Here is a 15552-nt window from a genome sequence, read left to right on the forward strand (position 1 = left end):
GCTCTGTTATGCTATTAAAAAGTTCCGTTACGTCAGTTCACAGAGACAGTCACTGGCACAGCCTAGACATTAAATAGAACTTTGGTTAAAAGTCTACCCCAGGAAATGAGTGTGTGCACACTCGCAAACGTGTGTATGTGCACGGCTGTCGCCTTGTGAGAATTTCTGTGGTATAAGATAAGCAAGCGGGTGAGATTATGTTGCATATGCAAGTTATATGTTAATATGATTAAATGACTACTGGATCGCCCAACATAATCAACTGAAATATTCACCAACTTTGTGTTGAAATTGGAAGAAATTATTACGTTGAGGCTGCCAAACACATTTTGTAGCTTTGCATTTGCAATAATGCATGTCTCATTTAGCATTTAAAAACATACTTTTGACTTTAATAAAGCAAGATGAGTCTATTAAAGAGATAATCACCAGAATGGAAGGAAGATCCAACAAGAAGGGATGAACCACCCAAAGGAGAGGCAGCTGGGCAGAGAGGTGCCCGCTGTCCCCTCCCTTCCCCCGGCCTCTCTCCCTTCCTTCCTTCCTTCTAGCCACACTGAGCACCGTCGGTGGGGACTTGAGGCTGAATTTTCCAAGGAAAAGCATCCTATTCCAGACCATTCACATTAATTTATCATTGAATTACTTGCCTTCACTCTCAAAATCCTACAAAATGATTTAGTCTCTTGATGTGATTTACTTTGTATTTTGAAATTCCATGTCACACCATCCAGATCACAGAGACGTAAATGTGTCTTCTCTCCCACTGAACAAGCACAGCTAAAACAAATAAAATCAAAGATGCATATTCCTTCGCTGGGGCTCTGCAAAATGTAAGTGATGGGAGGACGGCAGCCGTCATTCTGCTCCGGTCTGTTATTGGCAACAGCAGAAGTAAAAATTAGAAAACAAATCCCCTTTTAAATGAAACGGAGTCAGAGGCCCACCTTACTCAGAGGAAATACTAATTGGAACTACCTTGCTAATACTAGCGAGTCACAGGAAGGAAACATTCAGTTATTATTTTTAATAATGTTTACAAGTATATCCAGCCATTTCCAGCTGGTGAAAGATGTCAGCCTTGGCCAAACGTGGCAGATCTACTTTTCACCAAAGATGCTCCTCGTCTTCCCCCTGATAGCAATCATTAATTTTATTTTTTAACTCGGTCTTCAAATGAAGACAGATGAGCTGGAGAGTTTTAAATGCAGGCTGCTTATGTTCAGAAAAATGGCTGTGAGAGAGCAGATCAGGGCATCTGAGCCGAGGCCAGTTACTGTTTGGGAAGAAAATAAAAACAAACGTAAGGTGAACAGCAAAGCCAGCCTCAGAAGAGCTCCCATTGAGAGGGGCAGGTGTGTGGGAGAAGCTTGTGAGCTGCTCTTTGGGTCCGGGTCATTCCCTAATTGCTTTGGAGGCTTAGAGATATAATTATTGTTAATTGCTCTTGATAATTCTAACATCACATTTTAATATTTATTTCTTATTAACAACCTTCTTATGTGTCAGAGATCAAAATGCCTCTTAGATATCACATCACTGATACCTTTTAAAAAAACATTTTTCTCACTGATGGAATTTCATCTAAGCTGTATTTTTAGTCAAATATCAATTAGTCTTATTTGATGCTATCATTTTAATTTTAAGTCAAAGATGTTGATTTGACCTCACTACAGGCTGCTCCAGGAAGATCTGAAGACACTTTCGTCTTAGAGGTTGTGAGGGGAACTTCTTACTTGCATGCAGTAAATCATTTGACTCTTAGAGATAATCTGATTAAGATGTCTGTGGTTCCATTTTGTGACTGGCTTGCGGTAAGAACAACAAAGAAGGGGCAAAAGAAGACAAGGTAATTATGACAGAAGCACTTCCAGGATGGTGGAGTGTGGATCTCTGAAAATCTGCTCTTCCATGAAGGCAATGAGAATACTGGCAAAAATTGTCAAAATCCATTTTTTTCAGAACTCTGGAAATTAACCAAAGGCCTCCAAAAATCTGAGTAGCATCCATTCAAGAAAAACAGCTGGGTCTTCGTAGGAATGACAAGCATGAAGACCTTTTAAATGGCCCTATTTCCACCCCCTCTCCCGAGCTCTGTGGTGGTCTCAGAGCCACAGTAAATGTGAAAGCTAACAGAGTAGCAGCCACTAGAGGGGGCAGGGTGGATGTGGAGCTGCACCAAAAGCACCCACCTGACAAACTGTCGGTGTTTTACCTGTTTGGCAGATTCCCAGAAAGGTCCCACTGCCTTTATCTGACTCAGAATTCCTTTAGTGGGAAGAGCCCTATCTCCAGGGCTGTTTGTTGAAAACAATCAGCAGGAATTATCCAACACTGCAGTGGTCTGAGGCAGTGATACCAGTCGGGGCAAACAAGAAGCCGACCAAAAAACTTACAGGCAATATCTGGGAATGAGATAACCATAGTAGTCTTTGAAAAGCTCTAGCTTATTCTGAAAAGCTCTAGCTTATTCCTGGGGCTCTAGAAGACCATGTGCATGCAGAGGGATGTGCATGTTTCCAGAGCTGTGGCATGGCCAGGAAAGACCTGAGAAAACCCCGGTCACTCCCCTTGGCTGTCCCTGAGGCTCTGCACAAGCAGGAAGTGAAGACTAAGGCAGAGTTATAAGCTGCTGGAGCACTGAAGGAGTGCCTCAACACACACACACACACACAAACACACACACACACAGAGTGCCTTGGCAAAGGGAGGGAGGCATATTGGTTCAAGGCATTTAAGGAAATCTCTGTTCACACTAGCTGACCACAAAGCTAGCCAAGCAGAGACTTCAGTGGCTGCACATAATAAAGAATACAAACTTTACAGGACTAATTCAGGAAAGTCACTAAACAAACAAAAATAATTACCATAAACAAACCTTGGAAGGGGGAAAATCTGATATTCAGAGTTGCCACATTATAATATTTTAAATGGCCTTTTTTCAACTAGAACAAAAGAGACATGCAAAGAAACAGAAAATTATGCCTCATAAAATTAGAGCATAAATAAATAAAATAAGTAAATTAAAAAGAATAGAGAAAATAAATGATACCAAAACTTGGCTCTTTGAAAAAAACAAAAGTGACAAACTCACCAAGACAAAACTAAACTCACCTAGAAAAAAATACCAAAACAACAGAGAAGACTCAGATGACTAAAATCAGGAATGAAAGAAGGGCTATCACTACTGAATTTACAGAAATAAAAAGGATTATAAAGGTATACTTTGATCATCTGCATGCCAACAAATTAGATAGCTTAGATGACATGGAAACAGTCCTAGAAAGATGTAAAGATATATGAAAGCTGACTCAAGAAGAAATAGAAAGTCTGAATAGACGTATAATAAGTAAAAATGATTGAACTGGCAATTAAAAAACATCCCACAATGTAAAGCCCAGGCCCAGATGGCTCAACTGGTTGATTCTACCAAATGTTCAAAGACAGATTAATACTAACCCTTATGAATATAGACATAAAATTCCTCAAAAAATACTAGCAAGCCAAATCCAGCAATATATGTGCATATATATGGATTATACATGATGACTAAGTGGAATTTATTCCTAGAATGAAAGGTTGGTTTAACATCTGAAAGTTAATCAGTGTAATACATCATATTAATGGAATAAAGGGCAAAACCACAGGATTATGTCAACAGACTCAGGAAATTTAAAAAAATAGCATTTGAAAAAATCCAACACCCATTCACAAGAACAAACTAGAAATATAATAGAACTGTCAATCTATACAAACCCAAGGTGATGCTATAGTGGTGAAAGACTAAATGCTTTCCTCTTCAGATCAGAAACAAGACAAGAATGTCTACTTTTGTAATTTCTACTCAACATTTTACTGGAGATTCTAGCAGGTTAGGTAAGAAAATAAATAAAAGACATCCAGATTGAAAAGAAGGAGTAAATTGATCTCAAGTTAAGATGATAAGATCTTGTATTTAGGAAATCTCAAGGAATCCACTAAAAAAACTATTAGAACTAATAAACACATTCAGTGAGGTTGTAGGTTACAAGCTCAATTATATTTCTGTACGTTAGCAATGAAAAACCATACAATAAAACTAAAAAAGCAATTTCATCTATAATAGAAAAAAAGGATAAAACACTTAGAAATCAATTTAACAAGTTATTGAGAGACTTGTATACTTAAAACTATAAAACATTGTTGAAAGAAATTAAAGTATATCTAAGTAAATGGAATGAATAAGAAAACAGTTGGATTAGGCAACAGTTCTCAAATTGATCTACAGACTTAATACAGCCCTTATCAAAATCCCTGCTGCCTTCTGGCATAAATTGGCAAGCTAATCCTAAAATTCATATGGAAATGCAAGGAACCCAGAATAGCCAAAACATTATTGAAAGAAAATGAAGTTGAAGGTATAATATTTCTCAATTTCACAACTTAAAACAAAACTATAGTAATCAATAAAGCATGATACTGGCATAGGATAGATATATAGATAAATGTAATAGAATGGAAAGTCAAGAAGTAAACCCTTATGAGGGAGATCAAGATGGCAGAGTAAGAGAATGTGGAGCTCACGTCCCCTTACAAAGACATCAAAAATGCATCTACATGTGGTGCAAGACTTATGGAAAACTAAATAGAAACTGGCAGAAGGACTCCTATACAACAAATGCCGTAAGAAAGATACACACGTAACTGGGTAGGATGAGAAGAAAAGCATTGGGTTGGGACCTGTGCCCCTGGGAGGCTGCTAAGAGGAAAAGGGAGATTGCATGAGTGGATATCCACCCTGTGAGTGAGCAGGTTGAGCCAAAGACTAGGAATCCCAGTCCTGGGGTCCTATGCGTAGGAGACAAGCCCCCTTGGCTATTAGAAGAACTGCTGGGAAAGATATAAAGGCTGGAGAAGCCTAGGCCTCTCTCCTGAGAAGTGTGTGGATGCTGGCTTGCCCCCAGGCAGGGTGGAGAGGTCTGCTCTAGTGCCTGCTACCTCACCATGCTCCCCAGTCCAAGCTGAGTGAACACTCTGGCCTCTTCACTACACACCACAACTTGACACTGGATCTAGGGCAGCCAGGACCTGTGAAAACTCTCTACCTAGCGATGCAGAAGTGACCTGGGGACCTGAGGCCATAGCGCAGGTGGGGTGGTGGTAGCCATTGCTGGCGATTACTCAAGCAGTGCCCCAGAAGCAGGCCAGACTTCTGATGGCAGCATAAACACCTGAATTCCCGTCACCACCTTGCCACGTGCTCACTCCACACCACAGCCTAGAACTAGATCTGGGGTGGACACAGCAGGGGAAAAGATGTGATCATGGGCTACAGATGCCTATAGAGGCAGAGCCTCAGACCTCTGTACGTGCACAAACCCCACTTGCTTCACCACACCCCTCCTTTGGGGCAAAGACCCCAGCACAGGAAGAAGGAAAAACAACACTTAAAGGGAGCAGAGCCAGCTAGAGCTTGACACCCAGGGCTTCAGCTCCAGCAACTTGGGAGCCACCTCCACCCCTGACAGGGCAGTGACAGCCACTGAATAGAGAGGAAGTCATGTCTCACATCCTGCACAGGCTCTAGCTTCTCCATCAGCAGCAAGACCTGCCTACCAAGGTGATAGCTGTCAGCATACCCTGAGCAAAGATATGACTGGTGTCCACATGAAATCCAGCTCTCCCACCAAAAGCACTGGGTATACACAGTCTTCATAAGGATACTCCCACATAAGAACACCCCTTTAAGACCACAAGAGTTAACGGTTTCACCTAAATTCACAGAGACAGAGAAAGTTAAATAAAATGAAAAGGCAGAAGAACTACTCTCAATTGAAAGAGCAAGAGAAAAACCCTGAAAAAATAAACAGAAATAAACAATCTACCAGACAAAGAATCCAAAGCATTGGTAATAAAAATGCTAACCAAATTAGGAAAGAGAATTGATTTAAACATAGATCATTTTAATAAAGAACTATAAAATATAAAGAAAACATTCAAAAGTAGATAATTCAATATCTGAGATAAAAAAACTCTAGAAGCAATGAGTAGCAGACTAAATGACACAGAAGAATCCATAAGTGATCTGGAAGACAGAACAATGGAAATCGCCCAATTAGAAGAGCAGACAGAAATTAAAAAAAAAATAGAGTGCGATATATGAGATCTCTAGGTTACCATCAAGTGTGCCAACATTCGCATTATAGGGGTTCCAGAAGGAGAAGACAGAGAAGTGTATCAAAAATATGTTGAAGAAGTTATGGATGAAAACTTCCCAAACCTAAAGATGGTAAAAGATATCCAAATACAGGAAGCACAGGGCATCCCAAAGAGACACACATCAAGACATATCATAATTGAAATGGCCAAAGTTAAAGATAGAGAATTCTAAAGGCAGCAAAAGGAAAGCAAAAAGACGTATATAAGGGAATCTCCATAAGGCTATCAGCTGATTGCTCTGCAGAAACTTTGCAGGCCAGAGGGAGAGACATAATATATTTAAAGTGCTGAAAGGGAAAAACTTGCAACCTAGGATACTCCAATTAGGAAGATTATAATTTAGAATAGAAGGAGTGATAAAGAATTTCTCAGACAAGCAAAAACTAGAAGAATTTAGCAATAATAAACCTACCCTAAAATGAATGTTAAAGGGTCTTCTCTAAATGGAACAGAAGTAAGAATGTATAGGAAAGGGAAAATCCCAATAGGAAAGACAAATATATAGTAAATATTCAAGGTCATTTAAATAAGCCAGTGGGTAGATTAAAAGAAACAAAAATTTGTAAAAGCAACTACAACTTCAATAAACAGGGATGAGCATGAAGATATAAAATATGACATAAAGATCACAAAATGTGGGGGAGAAGAATAAAAAAAGTAGATCTTTTAGAATGTGTTTGAGCTTAAATGACTATCAGTTTAAATCAAGTAAACATAATTATAGGTCAACATACATGAATCCATGGTAATCACAAATCAAAAACATACAACAGATACACAAAAATGCAAAAGAAAGGAAACCAAGCATACTACAAAAGAAAAATCATCAAACAATGGGAGAACAAAAAAAGAAGAAATGAACAGGGAAGAAGTATAAAAACAACTGGAAAACAAGTTATAAAATGGCAATAAGTACATATGTATCAATAATTGCTTTAATGTCAATGGATTAAATGCTGTCATCAAAAGACATAGGGTGGCTGATTGGATAAAAGAAAAATACCCTTTAATATGCTGCCAACAAGAGAGTCACTTCAGGACTAAAGACAGGCACAGACTAAAAGTGAGAGGATGGAAAAAGTTTTCATGCAAACGGAAATGACAAGAAAGTGAGGGTACCAACACTCATATCAGACACAATAGACTTTAAAGCAAAAGCTATAACAATGGACAAAGAAGGGTATTATATAATGATAACGGGATCAGTAGAAGAAGAGGATAATAGACTCGTTAACATATAGGTACCCAATACAAGAGAAACTAAATATATAAAGTAAGTACTAACAGACATAAAGGGAGAAATCAGTAATAATACAATAATAGCAGGGGACTCTTACACCCCACTGACATCAATAGACTAATCATCCAGACAGAAAATCATAAGGCAACAGTGGTCTTAAATGATACAATAGACCAGTTGGACTTAATTGGTATCTACAGGATCTTACCTCCCAAAACAGCAGAATGCACATTATTTTCAAGTGTACATGGAACGTTCTCCAGGATAGATCACATACTAGGTCATAAAACAAGCGTTAACAAAGTTAAAAGGATAGAAGTTATATTAAGCATTATTTTGGATGACAACAGTATGAAACTAGTAAGCAACTACAGAAGGAAAATGGGAAAAGAATAGACACATGGAGACCAAACAACATGCTACTAAAAAACCAGTGGGTCGGGCTTCCCTGGTGGCGCAGTGGTTGGGAGTCCGCCTGCCGATGCGGGGGACGCGGGTTCGTGCCCCGGTCCGGGATGATCCCACATGCTGCGGAGCGGCTGAGCCCGTGAGCCATGGCCGCTGGGCCTGCGCGTCTGGAGCCTGTGCTCTGCAGCGGGAGAGGCCGCGGCGGTGAGAGGCCCGCGTACCAAAAAAAAAAAAAAAAAAAAAAAAAAAAAAAAAAAAAAAAAAAAAAAAAAAAAAAACCAGTGGGTCAATGATGAAATCAAAGTGGAAATCAGAAAATACATAAGACAAATGAAAATGGAGACACAACTTTCCAAAATCTATGGGATGCAGCAAAAGCAGTTCTGAGAGGGAAGGTCATAGCAATATAGGTCTTCCTTAAGAAAAAAGCAAAAAAAATCTCAAACAAACAACTTAATCTACCACCTAAAAGAGGTAGAAAAAGAACAACTAAAATTTAAAGTCAGAAAAGGGAGGGAAATAGTAAAGATCAGAGAGGAAATAAACAAAACAGAGATGAAAAAAGCAATGGGAAGGTCAGTGAAATTAAAACTTGGTTTCTGAAAAGATATAAAATTGATAAACTTTGACCCAGGCTCACCAAAAAGAAAAGACAGAAAACCCAAATAAACAAAATAAGAATTGAAAGATGAGAAATAACCGATACCACAGAGATACAAAAAAATCATAAGAGAATACTATGAACAGTGATATGTCACTAAATTGAATAACCTAGAATAAATGGACATATTTTTAGAAATATACAGCCTTCCAAGACTGAATCAAAAAGAAACAGACAATTTGAACAGGACAATCACTAGAAGTGCAATTGAATAGGTAGTAAAAATCTCTCAGCAAAAAAAGTCCAGGACTGGATGGCTTCAGAGAGGAATTCTACCAAATATATCAAGAAGAACTAATATCTATCCTTCTCAAACCATTCCAAAAAACTTAAGAGGATGGAATAATCCCAAATTCATTCTACAAGGCCACATTACCCTGATACTAAAACCAGACAAAGAAACTATGGAAAAAGAAAATTACAGGCATTATCTTTGATGAATATAGATGCAAATATTTTCAACACAATATTAGTAAACCAAATCCAACAATATGTAAAAAGGATCATACACCATGATCAAGTTGGATTTATTCCAGGGTCACAAGGATGGCTCAACAATCACAATTCAAAGGATAAAAATCACATGATCATCTCAATAGATGCAGGAAAAGCATTTGACAAAATGCAACATCTATTTTTTATAAAAACTCTCATCATAGTGGGTATAGAGGGAAAATATCTCAACATAATAAAGGCCATTTACAACAATCCTACAGCCAACATAATACTGAAAGGTGAAAAGCTGAAAACCTCCCTGCTAAATTCAGGAATAAGACAAGGATGCTCACTCTCTCCACTTCTATTTAGCATAGAAATGGCAGTCCTAGCCATAGCAATCAGACAAGAAAAAGGTATCCAAATTGGAAGGGAAGAGGTAAAACTGTTTGCAGATGACATGATACTTTATATAGAGAAACTTGAAGTCTAATAATAAATTAGAACTAATAAATTAGTTTAATAGAACTAGTAAATTAATTCAACAAGATTAATATACAGATATCTGTTGTACTTCTATATACTAATAATGAAACAACATAGAGAAAGTTAAAAAAAAAATCCCATTTAAAATTGTATCAAAGGGCTTCCCTGCTGGTGCAGTGGTTGAGAGTCCGCCTGCTGATGCAGAGGACACAGGTTCGTGCCCCGGTCTGGGAAGATCCCACATGCCGCGGAGCGGCTGGGCCCGTGAGCTATGGCCGCTGAGCCTGTGCTCCGCAACGGGAGAGGCCACAGCAGTGAGAGGCCCACGTACCACAAAAAATAAAAATAAAAAAAAAATAAAAAATAAAATTGTATCAAAAAGAATAAAATACCTAGGAATAAACTTAACCAAGGAAGTGAAAGATCTATACTCTGAAAACTATAAAACATTGATGAAGGAAATTGAATATGATGCAAAGAAATGGGAAGATATCCTGTGCTCTGGGGTTGGAAGAATTAATATTGTTAAAATGGCCATACTACCTACAGCAATCTACAGATTTAATGCTATCCCTATCAAAATACCCATGACATTTTTCACAGAACTAGAACAAATAATCCTAAAATTCATATGTAACCACAAAAGACCCGAAAATGCCAAAGCAATCTTGAGAAAAACAGAACAAAGCTGGAGGTATAACCCACCCAGACTTCAGACTATACTATAAAGTGACAGCAATCAAAACAGCATAGTATTGGCACAAAGACAGATACATAGATCAGAACAGAGAGTCCAAAAATAAACCCACCAACCAATGGTTGATCTACAACAAAGGAGGCAAGAATACACAATGGAGAAAAGACAGTCTCTTCGACAAGTGGTGCAGGGAAAACTGGACAGCTTCATGTAAAGCAATAAGATTAGAACATTCCCTCACACTATATGCAAAAATAAACTCAAAATGATTTAAAGTCCTAAATGTAAGAACAGAAACCATAAAACTCCTAGAAGAGAACATAGGCAGAACACTGTTTGACACAAATTGTAGCAATATACTTTTTTGGATAAGTCTCCCAAGGCAAAAGAAATAAAAGCAAAAATAAACAATGGGACCTAATGAAGCTTAAAAGCTTTTACACAGCAAAGAAAACCATCGACAAAATGAAAAGACAATCTACTAACTGAATGGGAGAAAACATTTACAAAAGATGTGACTAACAAGGGATATATATTCAAAGTATACAAACAGGTCATACAACTCAATATTAAAGAACAAATAACCCAATCAAAAAATGGGCAGAAGACCTGAATAGGCATTTTTCCAAAGAAGAGATACAGATGGCTAACAGGCATGTGAAAACAAGCTCAACATCAGTAATTATTAGAGAAATGCAAATCGAAACAACGAGATATCACCTCATACCTGTCAGAATGGTTATCATCAAAAAGTCTACAAATAACAAACGTTGGTGAGGATGTTGAGAGAAGGGAAATCTCCTAAACTGTTGGTGGGAATGTAAATTGATGCAGCCACTGTGGAAAACAGTATGGAGTTTCCTTAAAAACCTAAAAATAGATCTACCATATGATCCAGAAATCCCACTCCTGGGTATATATCCAGAAAAAATGTAAACACTAATTTGAAAAGATACATGCACCCCTACATTCAGCACTATTTAAAATAGCCAAGACATGGAAGCAACTCAAGTGCCCATCAACAGAGGTGGTATATATATGTACAATGAAATATTGCTCAGCCATAAAAAAAGAATGAAATACTGCCATTTGCAGCAACATGATTGGACCTAGAGAATATTATACTTGGTGAAGCAAGTCAGGTAGAGAAAGACAAATACTGTATGATGTATGTGGAATCTAAAAAACAATACAAATAAACGTGTGTAAAACAGAGGCAGGCTCACAGATATAGAAAACAAAATCATGGTTACCCGAGTGGAGAGAGAAGTAGAGAGGGACAAATTAGGGGTATCTGGGATTAACAGACACAAACTATTATAAATAAAACAGATAAGCAACAAGGATATACTCTATAGCACAGGGAATTATAGCCATTATCTTGTAATAAGCTATAATGGAGTATAATCTGCAAAAATACTGAATCATTATACGGTACACCTGAAACTAACATAATACTGTAAATTAACTATACTTCAATAAAAAAAGAAACTCTTATATTTATGATTCATCATCAACTGATTTTTCACAAAGATGCCAACACAATACACCATACAGAAAATTTAATTCAAAATGGATCGTAGTCATAAATGTAAGAGTTAAAATTATAAAACTATCAGAAGAAGACAGGAATAAATTTTTATGACCTTGAGTTAGGCAATGGATTCTTAGGTATTCTTCTACCAAAAGCAGAAGCAACCAAATAAAAAAGTATTGATAGATAAATTAAACTTTATCCAAATTAAAACTTCAAAGGATTCCATCAAGAAACAACCCACAGAATGGGAGAAAGTATTTGCAAATCACATACTTTGTAAGGATCTTATATACAGAATATATAAGTACTCTTAAAATTTTATAATGAAAAGATAACACAATTAAAATGGAGAAAATATTAAAATAGACTTTTCTCCAAAAAGATATGCAAATGGCCAGTAGCTCATGAAAAACTGCTCAGCATCATTAGTCATTAGGGAAATGCAAATCAAAACCACAATGTGGTACCACTTTCCACCCTTTAGGATGGCTAAAAGTAAAGAGACAGACAATCTGAGTATTTGCAAGACTGAAGGGAAATAGAAATCTCCTATATTACTGATGGATTGTAAAATGGTGCATGAGGGCACTTTGGAAAACAGTTTGGCAGTTCATCAAAAATATAAACTGAGAGTTACCATGTGACTCAGCAATTCTACCCACTGGTATATATTGAAGAGAAATAAAAACAGATGTCCACACCAAAACTTGTCCACAAATATTAATAGCAGCATTATTTGTAATAGACAAAATGTGGAAACAACCCAATTATCAACAACCCAATTATCAATTAATGAATGGATAAATAAAATGTGGTATATCCATACAGTGAAATGGCAAGAAAAGGAATGAAGGACTGATACACACTGCAAATGGTGAACCTTGAAACATTATGCGAAGTGAAAGAAACTAGTCCCATATTGTATAATTCCATTCATATGTAATGATCCCATTTATATGTGGTATCCAGAACAGGCAAATCCATAGAGACAGAAAGTAGATTAATGATTGTCAGGGGCTGGGGCTAGAGGAGGGGGGAGTGACTGCTAATGGGTGCAGGGGTTCTTTTTGGGTTGATGAAAAGGTTCTAACATGAGATATTGGGGGTAGTTGCATAACTCTGTGAATATACTAAAATCCACTTAATTGTACAATCCACTTAATTGTTTAAAAAGGTGAATTTTATGATATGCAAATTATACTTCAATAAAGATGTTATTTAATATCTATGATAATAAAGAGGAAAAAGACAGTCCCCTAATCAATTTGCTTTTTGTAACATTATCAGACTCAGAGAGAGTAAAAAATAAACAAACAAACAAAAACAGAAATGATATTTTGATGTATCCGTCTTGAAGTTCAAGAAACCTAGCTGTTCCCTTTTGTGTGCTGTTATAACTGTCCTTGCCATGGTGGGAAGCTCATTCCACCTTCCCAGTGAGTGTGGCAGCTTGTAAAAGGCAGGGCTGCCTCACTCACCTCTATGTCCTCCCCCATTGCCCCACTCCCAGTACCTGCCACAGAGTCTTAATAATATGAGGACCTCAATAAATAAAAGGTGAATACATTGATGAACCAGTGAATGAATGCAAATTCTGAAAAAGAAGTGTGACATGATGATGTTGATGATGGTAACAATTAGTAGTATTGAAACTGAGCAGGACCCTGTGGGGTTCTCCCAAGTATAAAAGCCTTTCTCTATCCCCCATATTTTGCTTGTAAGAAAAAGGTTTCAGCTTCCTAGACCTTCCTTGAGTTCCAAAGGGCAGATTCAGTTACTAATTAGAGGAGTGAGGGAATGCAGGAACAAAGGAAAGGCATCAAGAAACAACAGTGTAGAGGTGGGACAAGGTCCTGGTTCCTCCTGGGGCATGTGCACAGCAATCTGATACATACCTCTGAGTTCTTCTCCAGGAACTGAGGACCCCATTCAGGTGGAGGGTGGTAACTTCAGGCTGAGCACTAGCATGTGGACCTGGCAGGAGCCAGAAGGCTGATGATTGAGATTCCTGGAACACCACCCTGTTACCGTACCACCAACCAATAAGACGAAGGTCACACAGCCAGCAGGCCTCCCCACAAATTTTTTCTTTCTTTCTTTTTTTTTTGCCGTACCCAGGCCTCTCACTGTTGTGGCCTCTCCCGTTGCGGAGCACAGGCTCAGGACGCGCAGGCTCAGCGGCCATAGCTCACAGGCCCAGCCGCTCCGCGGCATGTGGGATCTTCCCGGACCGGGGCACAAACCCGTGTCCCCTGCATCGGCAGGCGGACTCTCAAACACTGCGCCACCAGGGAAGCCCCTCCCCACAAATTTTACCTAAAAAAACTGTTCTCCAAAAATCATCAGGGAGTTCTGCTCTTTACAGCATGAGCTTCCGCATTCTCCTTGCTTGGCCCTGCAATAAAGCTTTCTCTGCTCCAAACTCCGACTTTTCGGTTTGTTTGGCCTCTGTGTCAGGCACACAAACTTGAGTTCAACAGCAGTGTTATTTCTGGAGAGGCTAGCAAAACCGGTTTTGAAGGAACTTTCCTGAGGTGAATTCTAGAAATCGCTTCTGCAATGGATACATTGCTGAAATCAGCATCGAGCTTCCCAAGGGTACTACTGTGAAATTCAACTCTTGTATGGTGTCTGTTTTTTTTAATGTTTCTAATACTTTTCCAGGTAATATGTAAGAGTTGGCAAAGAAGGTGAGAACAAAATGTAATTTAAAAACCATCCTCAAATTTTATTTCTCTTTGAGACTTTTTTCGTATTTTCCTTCCCTTATTATTGGTCTTGGAGGAAAGAGCTTTGGTAAGGACCACGGCTAGTCTTTCTGTGCTGCTGGGTTGTGTCTGCCTATGCTGCTAGCAAGGCCCCCTACTATTGGTCAGATTTCTGATTTACCATCTTGGTCCTTCCCGCCCTCTGATATTTTGATAAGAGTGAAGGGAGAGCTCCTGAATCTGCTTGATTATTTCCATCAGGGGCCCTACTTCCCACGTGCCTCAAGTCAAAGCTTCTCCTCATTTCCTCTCTCCACCTCCTTTCTCTTCCCCCATCATCTTTTTCTATAGGGGAGAGAGATAGAGGGGGCAGGAGGTCAGCACCCTTTCCTGAATGTAGGAAGCACAGCTTATCAAGCATATAGAGAAGAATTTTTAAAATGAAAGAGGCATGCGTTGGGGTGTCTGGGAAAGAAAGCAGCATCTAAAGTGGAGAGAAGATAAACTTTCTCCATATTAACATTGTCACTGGTAGTAATTTAATAGCATTCTGTCCCATATCTATAGGAAATTCCTTAGATTTTGCAGCTATAGAAATGATTGAAACAGAAAAGTAAAACTTGGTGTAAAAAAGGGACTACAGGTGGGCTTCCCTGGTGGCTCAGTGGTTGAGAGTCCACCTGCCGATGCAGGGGACACGGGTTCATGCCCCGGTCCGGGAAGATCCCACATGCCGCCGAGCGGCTGGGCCCGTGAGCCATGGCCGCTGAGCCTGCGCGTCCAGAGCCTGTGCTCTGCAACGGGAGAGGCCACAACAGTGAGAGGCCCGCGTACCGCAAAAAAAAAAAGGGACTACAGAGGTAAACAGGTTGAGTTGTCTGGCAGCCCCCAAAACAGGTGAGAAATATGACCCCGGATTGCAATGAATTTAATCTACGAGCAGGTTTATTATTTATCAGGCTTCTGTCTAAGGAGGGTTCGTTGTATACAACATTGAGATACAGTTTTGCAGAGCAGATTTATTCAACAGGTTTATTCTTTTACCGGGTCTCATAGTATTTCACCACTTGGTATGTGGGATCTTATTCATCAAAAGAGTTTATGACTTAATCAGTTATGAATTTTAAAAAGTTTTACTAATAATGCAGGATGTGTTGAGATTTATAGGCAGTTCATTTATTC

General features: G+C 38.7%; 1 long non-coding RNA gene across 2 annotated transcripts in view; it reads right to left on the bottom strand.

The window, feature by feature from the left end:
- The window catches only part of LOC308605606, a 368706-nt gene extending 360582 nt beyond the window's left edge, over positions 1-8124 (bottom strand). For both annotated transcript variants that reach the window (XR_014013715.1, XR_014013716.1), the window contains exon 1: positions 8068-8124. This is a non-coding gene — a long non-coding RNA (uncharacterized lncRNA). The remainder of the gene's footprint in view (positions 1-8067) is intronic.
- Between the last annotated feature and the right edge of the window lie 7428 nt (positions 8125-15552).

This window comes from Mesoplodon bidens, assembly GCF_964165515.1.
Source record: "Mesoplodon bidens genome assembly, chromosome: 18".
NCBI classification, from domain to species: domain Eukaryota; kingdom Metazoa; phylum Chordata; class Mammalia; order Artiodactyla; family Ziphiidae; genus Mesoplodon; species Mesoplodon bidens.